Genomic DNA, 14,164 nt, shown 5'->3' on the forward strand with positions numbered 1-14,164 from the left:
CAGTCCACTAGTATAGGTTCCCCTCAGTTTGCCCTGAGTATGAGTTAAGGATGACAGAGTTTGCAGAGTTCATGTAGTGCATCTGCATCTACCCTGTAGTACTCTACAGTTTCCCAGTCATGCAGATTGGGATAAGTTACCGAGGTCTGAAAACTCATCTCCTTCTTAGTCCTGGACTATTAGCAGCATCTGCATAGACTTCAGCCTGTTGCACATACACATGAATTAAAGCAATAGCAGCCCCTAACAATCTTTTTGTGTAGACTCCTTTTCTTATCTGTATTCCAATAGGTTTTGGAATTCACAGGGAAAACCAGCACTGAGTCTACATAGTTGCCTTATAGCTTGCTGAATAGCTCTTCCATCTTGGATTGGTTGATTAGCATACAGTTCAGCTGCTTAGGCTGTAAATAACATGCCACAATGTTTACCATGATTGTGCAGCACTGCCCACCATATAGAGCCATTTACTGAATACAAAACAGTGTTAGTGGACCATGTCGGGTTTATTGAATCTGCTCGTTTTGAGTACGCGCTCCATACTGAGCCAAAATCTTGTTCAATTAAGCAGAACTACTAAGTCTACAAGCTGTTTCTACAAAGGAGATACATCTACTAAAATTATGTTATTTTAATCTCATGAAGGTAATGGACTTAACTGCATTCCTCGTCAATGATGCTAACTGACTAGGCTATTTATTTCTGCTGTGTTCATTTTGTAAATGTATGCATGCACTTTCTGCTTTGTTTGTTTACAACTTCATTAGTACCTTCATGACCCATTTTGTGTCTCTGGAGTGTATCAATATGGGTGTTAATCACTTGCTATAACCATTTACTTGTCAGTTTGGCAAATGACTGAAACATTACTGCAGCTTTTGCATAAACTAATGCCTGTTACAGTTTTTGTTATTGGTCTAATTTAGATGTTAAATGTTTTGTCCATTTTATTTTGCAGGCTATATTTCATTGTAATAATAGAATACTGAGCTAACTCTGTTGCTGCTTGTATGGTACCTTGTTTTAATATTTTATATGAAATTTATTCTCTGTTTGCAATTGAAATTGTCAGTAGAGCTTGACTTATTATAGGCCTTATATTAAACATATGCGTTTTTGTTTAAGTTGCACGATGTCAGTGAATTTTCCTTGGGTTTTAAATTGGAAGGTCAATTGTTCGCTAATCCAGCATGTGTTAGTCTTGATTTATTGACTCTCAAAGGAAGATAGCTGGTGATGAATAATAGGCAGATTTCATTTCAACATTGAAAAATAAAGCTTCCAGTTATTATTTAGAACGTTAGAGAAATGGGGATGGAGCAGGGATTATTAACAATAAGGCTGCTTGTTTGTCAGCCTTGAAGGCGGCTATTCTGTAAGGAAGATGGTTTTCTTTTCGGCAATATGGAGACGTGTCACTTTTAGAACCTCCTGACTGGATGATGACTGATTGGTCAAAGAGAAGGAGTTGGCCCAAATGCAGAACAATTGGTGCCTGTTCGTTTATTTCTGCCTAGTGGAGCCCAAACCATTACGATCTGAGGAAGGCTTTTAGCCAAAAGCGCTTATCAAGTATTAAAGAAAGGGCTTTGTTTTCAAAGTTTTTTTCAAAGTTTTTAAAGTTTTAAAATTCTGATATTCTATTGCTACATTAAAGTTTCCAGCTTTTTAACATTTTTACTCTGTGGTGGTATATTTGTACTCTGTGGTTTCAGCTTCTACACATAGTTTTCTATACTCACTTTGAAACCACCTTTGGCAGTTACGAGAGAGTTTTTTTTTTGTTGTTTTGTAAACTTGAGATCTTTGTTAGCAATGAATGCCCATATCTAAGAGGGTCATAGTTGAAATCCCTGGCAAGAATTTACATTTTCTCATCCAGTCATCCAGGCTAAGAGGGTCATAGAGAGGCTCTGTTTGATGTGAATTGGTAGCCTATTCCAGAGGAGCAGCAACCTCTGAGAGACATATCTGTCTCTCCAGAAGATCCTATTTATGTCACAGGCAAGGTTAAGGTCACTGGAGTAGGTGATCCTTGTCCCATTTGACTTGTTGATGTGCAGCATTTCCATTAGGTTTTGATCCGAGATTGCTCTGTAGGCCAGGCACAAGTCTCATCTAAGTAGTCTGCATGCTGCTGAGTACAGTGACAGTGACTTCAGTCTGTCAATGTATGACATATGCTGGAGACCCTGGATTTTCTTGGTTAGAAATCTCTGAGGTCTCTCAAGTTGCTGTAGGTGTCTGGTAAGGTACATACCAAAGGGAATACTGTACTCAATTATTGGCCTGATGAGGGATGAGTACAGAGGAGTTATGACCTCTTTCACTCTTGAGGCAATGCCTTTGCTAATGAGGTGTGCAATGTAGAATGCCTTCCTTACCACAGTCAACATATGGTGATCAAAGTTTAAGCTACAGTCAAATTGCATTCCCTAGCCTCTCACTACTGAGTTTTTATTTGGGATATTATTATTATTTATGTGATATTCTGCACATACATCGTTTTTACCAAAATGGATGTTAATGCAATTTTTTAGCACTGATTTTGAGTCCATGGCTTTGACACCAATCATTGGTTTGTGTAAGTCCCTCTTGAAGTATATTGACATTGTTTGGGGATTCAGTGATTGCACCTAATTTGCAGTCATCAGCAAACTTAGTCAGTCACAGCCCCTCTGTTTTGGCTTGGTAGGTCTGCTGGTTGAGGCAAAGTCCCCAACTTTGACTGAGTGTGAGCTGTTGGTGAGCCAGTTAGCAAACCACCTGATATTCAACTGGGAGTGATTATCAGTTATGCCCAAGTGTGGGATTGTGACAAAGGCCTTGGCTAAGTCAAGGTAGGCTGTATGCTCAGAATTGCCTTCATCTATGACTCTAGTGATGTTATCAAAGAAGTCCACCAGGTTTAATAGGCATGATCTGCCTTTGATAAAACCAAACTGTGTCTGATCAAGGATTTGGAGATCACCTATATCCTTGTTTATAAGGTCCATGACGATTCGTTCCATGACCTTACAGATAAGGCTGGTTAAGCTTATGAGTCTGTAGTTCCCAGAGTTTGTTGTTGTACCTCCTTTATGAAGGGGGATGATGGTTGCTATTTCAGCAGGGACAAAACTAGTACTCAGACTGTGGTTGAAGAGAGCACCTAATAGAGTTACTAACTCATGTTTTAAACATTTAAAATGCAACCTGGATGCCATCTGGTCCCATAGTGGCTGTGTTTTTGGCCTTAGAGAGAGCATTAATGAATTGCTCTTTGGAGATGCAAGGTGGGGGAGATGTAGAGACAATGCTTTGTGGAATGTTAGGAGGGGACGTGGGGTGAAATTTTTGCCTAAGCTGCAGCTAATAGATTAGCTATTTTTGCAGGATCAGTGTGTGCGATGCCATCCACAGCTAGTTCAGCACACATCTGGGTCCTACCTTTTAGGTTACAGATATAGCTGAAGAATGCCTTATGGTTATCCTTAGGTATGGTTGATACCGTTTTTTGAAGTTGCCTTTAGAGGATTTTACAAGTTGTCTTATTTGTTTTTGTTAGAAAAGTATGTATTTGAACACATATAAAGTGTTAGTTAAAAAGCAAAAAGTATATAATGCATTTTATTCCATTTACAATATGGCAATAAGAATGATTTTACATGTAATTGCTTGAAGCTTTGGAGCTGCAGTGTATTTGAACTCTGACCCTGGCAGTAACCAGCTCAGCAAGCTTATGTTTTTCACTAATGATTATCTGCTGGGTCAGGAAATTAAATGTATAAAGCATTGAAAATCTTCTTCCTTCCCCTGGGATAATTGGCTTTGTGAATGTTACCAAGATAAGACACAGCTGCTGAAGTAATGTTGCAAGAAGAACAAAGAAGTGTATTACAAGACTGAACCAACTATTGTATTCAAGCAGGCCTGAAACCTTGAAGGAGTAACATTTACAGAAAGACATTATAACTGACCAGGTGCTTTGCAAGGCTGTATTATTCCCATGGGAAAACTTTTAAAATGTATAACATCAGCTTTTTCTTATGAATAGAATATTGCAGACCATAGTGATGTAGGTGCCCTGTGACTAACCATGTCAGTAAGGTGGGCACAGCTTGAGTGTTAAACCTATATAAAATTGTGTACTTCCTGCATCATGTCAGACAAAATTCTGTACTTGTACGTTTTTTGCCTCCTGGTGTACACTAGTAAACTTTTGCATCTGAGCCTCCTGTGTTGTTATCATTGTTTTTATTTAACAGTTTGGTCCTTTGGACCGGAAGCCCTCAGACAGCTACAGATCAGAGTGTACCGGTGGTCGAATACTGCGCAGGAGAAGCTACCGAAACGGTTCTTCTTGAAATACAAAGACCTCCGACTGAATTGTCGTTTTGAGAGGCTGGCCACTTTCTGATCTGCGGCCGAAGAGCGGTCTCGAACTGGTCGACTCAGGAGGCTCAGGTAGGAAGATATTTGCCTTTTTTCTGTTTTAGATCAGGGACTAGGTTGCAGTAAATACTATTGTCAGAAGATTTGTTATACAGATCAGGGACAAAAGGAAATTACTGTATATTTTGTCAGGGATCAGGGAAACAGAATAAGGTAGGCAGTTATTCTAGATAAACTGTGTAAGGAACTGAAATACCACGTGGTGAGAAAGGTTACGTAACATTTTCGTTTAGAATGGGAAATCAGTGCACTAAAACATCGCGAGATCCGTCCCTAACTGAAGACGCAAAATATATGCAATTACAACGGGCTGATGATGTAAGGTATTATACGAAATGGGTTAATAAATACGGATTTGACGGTAAATTAAATAAGATTTCATTAGTTAAACTTTTAAAACAGCTTAAATCTGACGCAGAAGGTCAGGCAAAAAAACAACAGCGATTAGGCATTCCTCAGGCACACAGGTGGATTGAGGAAGTAAACCGAAGGGAACAAAAAACTAAGAATGCTAAGACGTTATTTTTAGATAAAGAGGATAATAATACAGTAATAGCGACGGCCCCTCCTCCTCCTCCTCCTCCGATGCCTTTTTCAGGATATGAAGCAGGAGGACAAGCTGGTCCACCTCCACATTATCCTGAAGTCACAAGAACACTAAAACCATTTGTTAGAGATCCTATTGAAACTAGGTCCCGGACACGTAAAACACTTGGGGACACAGACTTATATCAAGTAGGGAGAAACACACTAGAGGAGAGTGAGGAAGAAATCTGTCCACTAATCGAGGTACCAAATCCTCAGGCAGGACAGGAAGGGCAAGACCCAACTCTTCTAGTATACAGACCATGAACACCGGAAGATATTCGGAAAGCTACAGAGGGAATCCCTCATCCAAAAGTTAATTACACAAAGTTTTTACAAGATTTACAAGGTATGAGACTAAGTTACCACTTAAATGGGGAAGAAGTAGAAAAGGTAGTTAGACAAATTGTGGGTCCAGACTGGCACATGATTTGTGGCACCTGGAATCCTCGTAATGCAGAGCTTAAACCACTCCTACATAGTGACGCAGAACTAGACAACAGAGTGAAAGGTCTTACAGACCGAATTTCTAAAAAATGGAAACCTAGAGCAGATTGGACTTGCATTAACCAATGCATACAACAAGAGAATGAAACTGTAGATGGGTACTATGGTAGATTATTGGAATGTTTCAATAACCATAGTGGTATGGCTATTCCTGAAAATCAGACACATGATACCTCGTATGAACAGCAACTGAAAAATGCATTTTTGAAAGGTTGCATTGCACCTATCAGTAGCTTTATTACAAAGCATATGATAGATCATCGAACAAGTAGGCTACAAGCCTTACTTGAATATGCTAGACATGCTGAAAGACACTTTAATAGTAAAAAGAAAAAGAAGACACAGGTCTTCACAGCTGAAGACGGAGCTGAGGCCTTTGTAGTACAGTCAGGAAAAAAGGGTAAGAAAAATGCCCAGGGAAATAGACAATCTGACAAAAGGTCAGAAGATTTTGAAGAGAGAAAAAAGAAAGGTGAGTGCTTTAAGTGCAGAAAGAAAGGACATTTAGCAAGGGATTGCAGGCTAAATAAAAAGGTGACTACAGAAAGCAAGGGTGATGAGGACTGACTATATGATAGTGATGAAAGTCAGAAATCATCAGGAAAGGCAAACAAACAAGGGACAAATGTAAATGTAGTGGAAGGAACAGAGGAAGTGCAAGCAGATGTAGAGGATGAAGAAAGTGAAATTTTAGATTTAGCATTACTGAGCTTGGAGCTCTATCTGGCAGACACAAAACCGGAAGTTACACTTCTGGTGGAAGGGAGGGAAGTTAAATTCCTGTGTGACTCAGGAGCAACACGAACTTTGATACACCCCTCAAAGTTACCAGAATATTCCGAATCACCTTATTATATATTAGTGAAAGCAGCAAATGGACAGCTATATAGGGAGCCACTCTCCCATGATATAGCCATAACTGACCCTATTTTGGGTATGACTCAGAAAAGTAAAATTGTGGTTTCTGCAAAATGTCCAGTAAACTTACTGGGAAGAGATCTTATGCAGATATTTGGCATAGCGGTAGTTCCCACTATACAGGGTATGGAGGCACAAAGACAAATGGATACTTTTGTGGTGCGACCGGAGGGTGAAACTTTTTACTGGTACAGCCAGGACCTAGTTACGACTGGTCCAGGGGCAGTAACCAAGGAACTGATGAATGTAGCCATCAGTAAGGCCCCCTCCCTTGACACTGACCAACAGCATTTGTTACTTTGTACTCTATACTACTGTAGCATGCCAGGACCTGACAAAGAATATGAGCAAGAATTATTCAAAAATCCTGCTAACAGATTAGTATTACGAACCTTGTATTGGGATACTGAGGGAAACAGTGTGGTAAGCTGTTCATTACCTCAGAAATTCATGACACTGTACAAATCTAATCGACTACCACATGTTAGCTTGACAAAAAACAAGAGTATGAAATGGGCGGACTTAGGAGAAAAAGTAACAAGATGGGAAAAACAAACTGAGTTAGAATTATCAGAACAGGGAATACAAAAACAGAAATTGAATTGGCTAACACAGACACATCAAGCTGTACACTTACAAACTGGTGAAGACAGCTGATTAGCATTCTTATTAGAATAAGAAGAAAAAGCCTTGTGTGATATATCAAACATTCTTTGGTCAACAGGCAAATCAGATGTAGGACTTATTCAAACAGCAGGACCAGTTACTATTACACCAAAATCGGCATTTAGACCGCAGAAAAGACAATACCCCTTGAGGAAAGATGCAGAGCAAGGAATCAAGCCTATAATAGTAGCATTACTCAAGGAAGGAGTACTGGTAGAATCTCTTGATTCACCATGTAACACCCTCTATTTCCTGTTAAAAAAGCAAACGGGGAATGGCGGATGGTAGAGGATTTACAAGCTGTAAACAATGCAATAATACCCAGAGCACCTACTGTGCCAGACCCACATACCTTATTGAATGATTTGAAGCCACAACAAAAATATTTCACTGTGGTAGATATAAGCAATGCTTTCTTTTCAATACCTATACATCCTGATAGCCAGTATTGGTTTGCATTTACATTTCAGGGTAAAAGATATACCTATACTCGGCTACCGCATGGATATTGTGAAAGTCCAATGATATTTGCACAAGAAATGCCAAGCAACCTGGCAGGGTTTACCCCACCAGGAGGTAGTCAGATTCTACTTTATGTAGATGACATCTTGCTAGCAGCCCCTACCCAGCATCAATGCAGGGAGGATACGATAGCATTATTGAAATTTTTAGCAGCACAAAGACACAAAGTAAACAAAAGTAAGTTACAACTTTGGAGAAAACAGGTTAGATACCTAGGATATGTAATATCCAATGAAGGTAGAATATTAGACGAAGACAGAAAAACAGCAATTTTACAAGCACCTAAACCGGCAACCAAGAAGGAAATGATGTCCTTCTTGGGAACGGCTAATTTTTGTCGAAGCTGGATATCCAATTATGCTTTAGAATCTGCTCCACTGGCTGATTTAATATATAAAACACCAATGGCAGCACAAGATGTATTACAATGGACACCTGAAGCAGAAACAGCTTTCTGCAGACTAAAACAATTGATAGCTTCATCATTAGTTTTAGGAATTCCAAATTACCACAAAAGATTTTTTCAGACCGTAGATTGTAAACAAGGATACATGACGTCAGTTTTGATGCAACAGCATGGGGATAGGCAACGCCCCATAGGTTACTATTCATCACAGTTAGACCCAGTGGCACAATCGTTGCCTCACTGTGTGCAAACAGTAGTCGCAGCTGCAATGGCAGTACAGGCTTCGGCCTCAGTGGTGTTATTCCACCCTCTCACATTGAGAGTGCCTCATGCAGTCGCGATAATTTTACTGCAAGAAAAAATAGCATATCTATCTCCTGCTAGACATCTTTCATGTATGACCATACTGCTGAGCCAACCTCATATGGTAATTGAACATTGTACAACATTAAATCCATCAACGTTACTTCCAACTCCTGTGGATGGCACACCGCACAGCTGCCTGCAGGAAATTGAGCAAATAACTTTGCCCAGACAAGACCTCACTGATATGCCCTTGGATGATGCCGAGGTGACATTTCATGTGGATGGCTCATGCAGAAAGGGTCCTACAGGGAAAAATCTAGTAGGATATGCAGTAGTCACAGATACAGAGATTTTAGAAGCCCAACCCTTACAGCATAACCTGTCTGCTCAAGCAGCAGAACTGATAGCCTTAACACGGGCTTGCACTCTAGCGAAAGATAAATGTGTGAACAGATATATTGATAGTCAGTATGCTTTCTCTACAGTGCATGTTTTTGCACAACAATGGAAAAATAGGGGAATGATAACATCTAATGGTAAACCGATTAATCATGCGCAACTTATTTTGAACTTGTTCGATTCCATTCAGTTACCTACTAAAGTAGCTATTTGTAAATGTTTAGCTCATACAAAACAACAGGATACAATTTCAAAAGGAAATGCAAAAGCTGATGCAGCTGCAAAGCAAGCAGCCTCAGACTCAGAAACTTTACTTTTAACCGAGGAATTACAACCCTCTGAGATTTTAGATCTAGAAATGTTAAAAACCATGCAGACATTAACTACAAAAGCTGAGAAACAGAAATGGGAGAAACGAGGTGCAATCCTCAAAGATGGACTGTATGTCTCCAAAGAGAAAAAAACAATATTGCCATCTAATTTATTTAGATATGCAGCTTAGTTGAGCCATGGGCAGTGCCATGTCTCAACAGGGGGGATGGTACAGTTAGTAAATCGAATATTCCAGACATATGGATTCACAAACTATACACAAAAATTTTGTGCAGCATGTCATATCTATAACAAACATTATGCACAAGGGGCATTCAAACCCAAGCAAGGGAGTTTTCCTATACCACCATATCTGTTCCATACTATTTGTATGGATTTCATAGAACTGAATAAATGTGAAGGGAAAAATACTGTTTAATAATTATAGACATGTTTTCCAAATGGGTAGAAGCTTTTCCAACTAAAAATCCGGATGCAGCAACAGTGGCAAAGGCCCTAATAAAAGAGATAATTCCTAGATTTGGCATACTGGAAAGAATCTATAGTGACAATGGGACACATTTTGTTAATCAGACGATTCACCAACTTGGGAGATTCTTTGGGATCTCCTTGAAGAATCATTGTGCTTACCATCCACAGTCTGCAGGACTGGTGGAAAGGTACAATGGAATTTTAAAAAGCAAGTTGAGGAAGTTAGTAAGTGAAACACAAAAGAACTGGATTTGCTGTTTGCCTTTGGCACTGCTGAACATGAGAACAGTTCCAAACGTAAAGGGTTTGACCCCCTTTGAAGTGATATTTGGAAGGGCATATTATGTGCCACAATGGAAAGCTCTCATGCCTGCAGAACTAGAGGCTGACAGCTCATTAGCTAGCTATATGAGGAAACTGTTAACAAATAAAACTGTTTTGCAGTTGAACTCTTTTTCAGATAAAAAACAGACCAGACCGTTGGAAGCAGTGCTGACTCCGGGGTCCTGGGTGTGGTTGAAGGTTACGAAGAGGAAGAATTGGGCGAGTCCAAAGTGGGAAGGACCATACCAGGTACTGTTGGCGACGCCTACTGCAGTCAAAGTTGCTGAGAGGTCATCCTGGGTCCATCTGACACACTGTAAACCGGTAAAGAATTTTCAGCTTGATAAACATTTTGTGACTGACACACAACAAAGGCAGGATGGCCAAGAGCAAAACAAGTAAAAACACAGATCAACCCCAAAGATGTTGTTTAATCATCTTGCTGACTATGCATTTATTGACTATGATTGTGATGACCTTCCTTTTGTTGTGGTTTTTCCTACATGTAACCACACAAGTGAAAGTGGAGAGACGTGATGAACTATCTATAGACTGGCATCCAAACATTAACACATACCTAGCTATGAAGCGTGTATATGTAGAGACTATGAACATTTCAAATTGCTGGGTTTGTACTGCTATACCAACAGCATATGGAGGACTGTTGATGTCCGCTGTCCCCTTGGGGATAAATGAGACTTGGGAAAATTTACTTTTTGATTACAGGTTCTGTAAGATCACAGGACAAAATTGCATTGTATTTGCCTATTACACAGAAGGGAATTGTATGTTTTTACAAGAATGATACACTCCAAGTGGGTTGGAGTAACTGTAACATAACTATATCTTATAAATGCTATATTAAAGCTAAAGATAAAGGCACTGTTTGTAACACAAATTATGATTCATATTTGAGCTTAATGAAAACAACATTAAGTGATGTGCAGAGAAATCCTGTTTTACATAAACAATTGTCTGTTATAGATAAGAAAATGTTTCATTCAGAATTAACCCGCATCAGTACTAAAGCAGAAAACTGTTATTTTGTTTGTGGGAAAAAGGCATACAAATGGCTACCTGAGAATTGGGCCGGCAGTTGTTTTTTGGGTTATCTGGTTCCGGCCATAAGGCATACTGCAGAATTACCTCTAGGTAAGATACGAAATGTGAGAGATGTAGCCCGGAAACCTGAAGGTCCAATCGGAAAACCTGTGAACCCAGTGGGAAAAATTGAAGCTGGTTGGAAGGACCATCATTCCGTAAAAGATAAAGAAAAGTTGACTCATATGGATTTGAGTGACAGTGTTATATCCTGGGCTGGAATACTTCCAGCATATGGAGCAGTCAAATCGATCTGGGAGTTGAGAAAGCTGTCGAAACTTCTCGAAGTAATGAGTAACACAAATGCTTCTGCTCTCGAACTAGTGACTGATGAACTGAATGCAATGAGAACTGTTGTGCTACAAAACCGAGTGGCTCTTGACTTCACCCTAGCGGCGAGAGGTGGTACGTGCGCGCTTATCAAAGAAAAATGCTGTGCGTTCATACCAGACAATTGACATGAGATTAATGACCACCTAGAGGTAATACAGCAGGTATCGGCCATGACTGAACCAGGCCCAAACCCACTGACGAACTTTTTCCAGGGTCTGTTTGGTGGGTGGGGTTCCATCCTAATGAACATTTTGATTGCTATTTGTGTTGGTCTGCTTCTATTGGGAGCATGTGTCTGTTGTGGGATCCCCTGCATGAAAAGATTGATCAAAGATTTTAGTGATATATCTGTAACTGAAACTTTGTACCAAGACATTGAATTAGAACTATTAATTCCAGACGAAACTCTTTCCGAAGTATAAACTAAATGACTTGCCTAGTTGAAAGTCCTTAAGGGAGAAGGCTAGGGGACGATATAACATTGTTTATATTTCAGAATAGAATAAAAGTATTAAAAGGGAGGAAAATGTTAGAAAAATATGTATTTGAACACATATACAGTGTTAGTTAAAAAGCAAAAAGTATACAATGCATTTTATTCTATTTACAATATGGCAATAAGAATGATTTTACATGTAATTGCTTGAAGCTTTGGAGCTGCAGTGTATTTGAACTCTGACCCTGGCAGTAGCCAGCTCAGCAAGCTTATGTTTTTCACTAATGATTATCTGCTGGGTCAGGAAATTAAATGTATAAAGCATTGAAAATCTTCTTCCTTCCCCTGGGATAATTGGCCTTGTGAATGTTACCAAGATAAGACACAGCTGCTGAAGTAATGTTGCAAGAAGAACAAAGAAGTGTATTACAAGACTGAACCAACTATTGTATTCAAGCAGGCCTGAAACCTTGAAGGAGTAACATTTACAGAAAGACATTATAACTGACCAGGTGCTTTGCAAGGCTGTATTATTCCCATGGGAAAACTTTTAAAATGTATAACATCAGCTTTTTCTTATGAATAGAATATTGTAGACCATAGTGATGTAGGTGCCCTGTGACTAACCATGTCAGTAAGGTGGGCACAGCTTGAGTGTTAAACCTATATAAAATTGTGTACTTCCTGCATCATGTCAGACAAAATTCTGTACTTGTACGTTTTTTGCCTCCTGGTGTACACTAGTAAACTTTTGCATCTGAGCCTCCTGTGTTGTTATCATTGTTTTTATTTAACAGTTTTTCAAGCAGAGGAGGGTGTTCTTCCAGTGCTGGGACCGTTCTTTTTTATTCTTAGACAGCAATTTCTTCCACTTGTTGTATAACTTATTAATCCTAGATGTCCACCAGGGAGGCTTGTTTTTTTCTTGAAGATCTTGTTTTGATCCTATCAGGTACAGCTGTGTCAACACATTTGAATAAGTGATTGGACAGGGCATTTGTCTATACCTTAGTATAGCTGTTAATGCCATCTGTGGGTTCAGGAGCTTGGAAGTTATTTATGCCATCCTTTAGGAGGGTATAATTAGCTTTGGTGAAAAATTTCAGCTTGATTTTTAACTAAGATGGGTTCAAGTGTTATAGCTACTTCAAATGTGACTGATTTCTGAAGGGATTTAATCAGTGAGGGTCCTGTACTTGTGGTGGTGCAACAGTCACCCATGTTGTTGAGGACCAGGACGGGAATATTTGAGCCCCTGGTGGGGTTGCATACTACCTGTTCAAGGACATTAGTGTTAACAAAGTCCAGGAACCTTTGCATGTTGGTACTTGTGTAAGTTTCGCAGTCAACTGAGGTACAGTTAAAATTGCTCATGACTAGAGTATTTGGTTGTAATTTGATTGACAAATAGGTTCAAGTAGCAGGATGGGTATCTTGGTTCTTTGAAGCAGGCCTATAGCTTAATAGGTGGATAGTACATGACAACAATACATGAATTTTGTCTCCTGCTGTGGTTGCTATTTAATAAACACAACAGACACAAGCAAATATATTGCCAAAAAGATTTGTGTAGATAACAATTAGAAATGCAAGGACTATATACGGAAACTAAATGGCCTAAAAATGGACTTTCAAAATCCATCTCTGAGATGCCAGCTTCTCAGAATATTCCCTTTTCTTTGAGTTATGGCAATCTCAGAGTTGCTATATATAACGTTAGGGGGTGTGGGGGACAATTCCCTAAAAACATGTAAGAATCTTTAAGTGACAATGATTTTCAATCTAAATTTCTGGAAAAAAAATTGCATTTGCAAGCTGCTGTTTCTGTGCTATGCAAAATGATCATAGATACTTAACAAAGCATATAATAGTTCCAACTAAACTGCAAAATTGTTACACTCAGGACTTGTCTAGGGTCATAGTGATGTCGTCTTCTGAACTATTGTCTTCAGCTAATGAAATGCATTCTGAGATTAATAAGAAATCTGCATGGACCTACTTCAGTCTAGAAACAATAAAGCTGTAAGTCTGAGTGGTACCAGGCAGAACTAAGTCAAGCTTGACTAGTGACTGTAACTTTTATATATGTATATGGTTAATAGTATCCTTGAGAAGATGGCTAGCCCTGAAACTACCACATTTATAATCCTCCCCTAAGAGCAGATCCATTGGTTAGGGTTTTGAGAAAGCAAATTGACAGCAACCTGGCCTTTGACCATCATGCAATAGTAGTATTGAAATCATTCTTTGTTGTGCAACTTACTAGCAAGGATATGGCATCTAGCTCCAAGTATGTCATTGTTGTGCCACAATCGGCCCTCATCAGATTAATTTTTGACGTTTATTATGTACGTGTGTGTGTGTGTGTGTGTGTGTGTGTGTGTGTGTGTGTGTGTGTGTGTGAGTGTGTCTGCATGTGTGTG

This window comes from Protopterus annectens, chromosome 2.part1 (assembly GCF_019279795.1).
Source record: "Protopterus annectens isolate FY-2018-M chromosome 2.part1, PAN1.0, whole genome shotgun sequence".
NCBI lineage: Eukaryota > Metazoa > Chordata > Ceratodontiformes > Protopteridae > Protopterus > Protopterus annectens.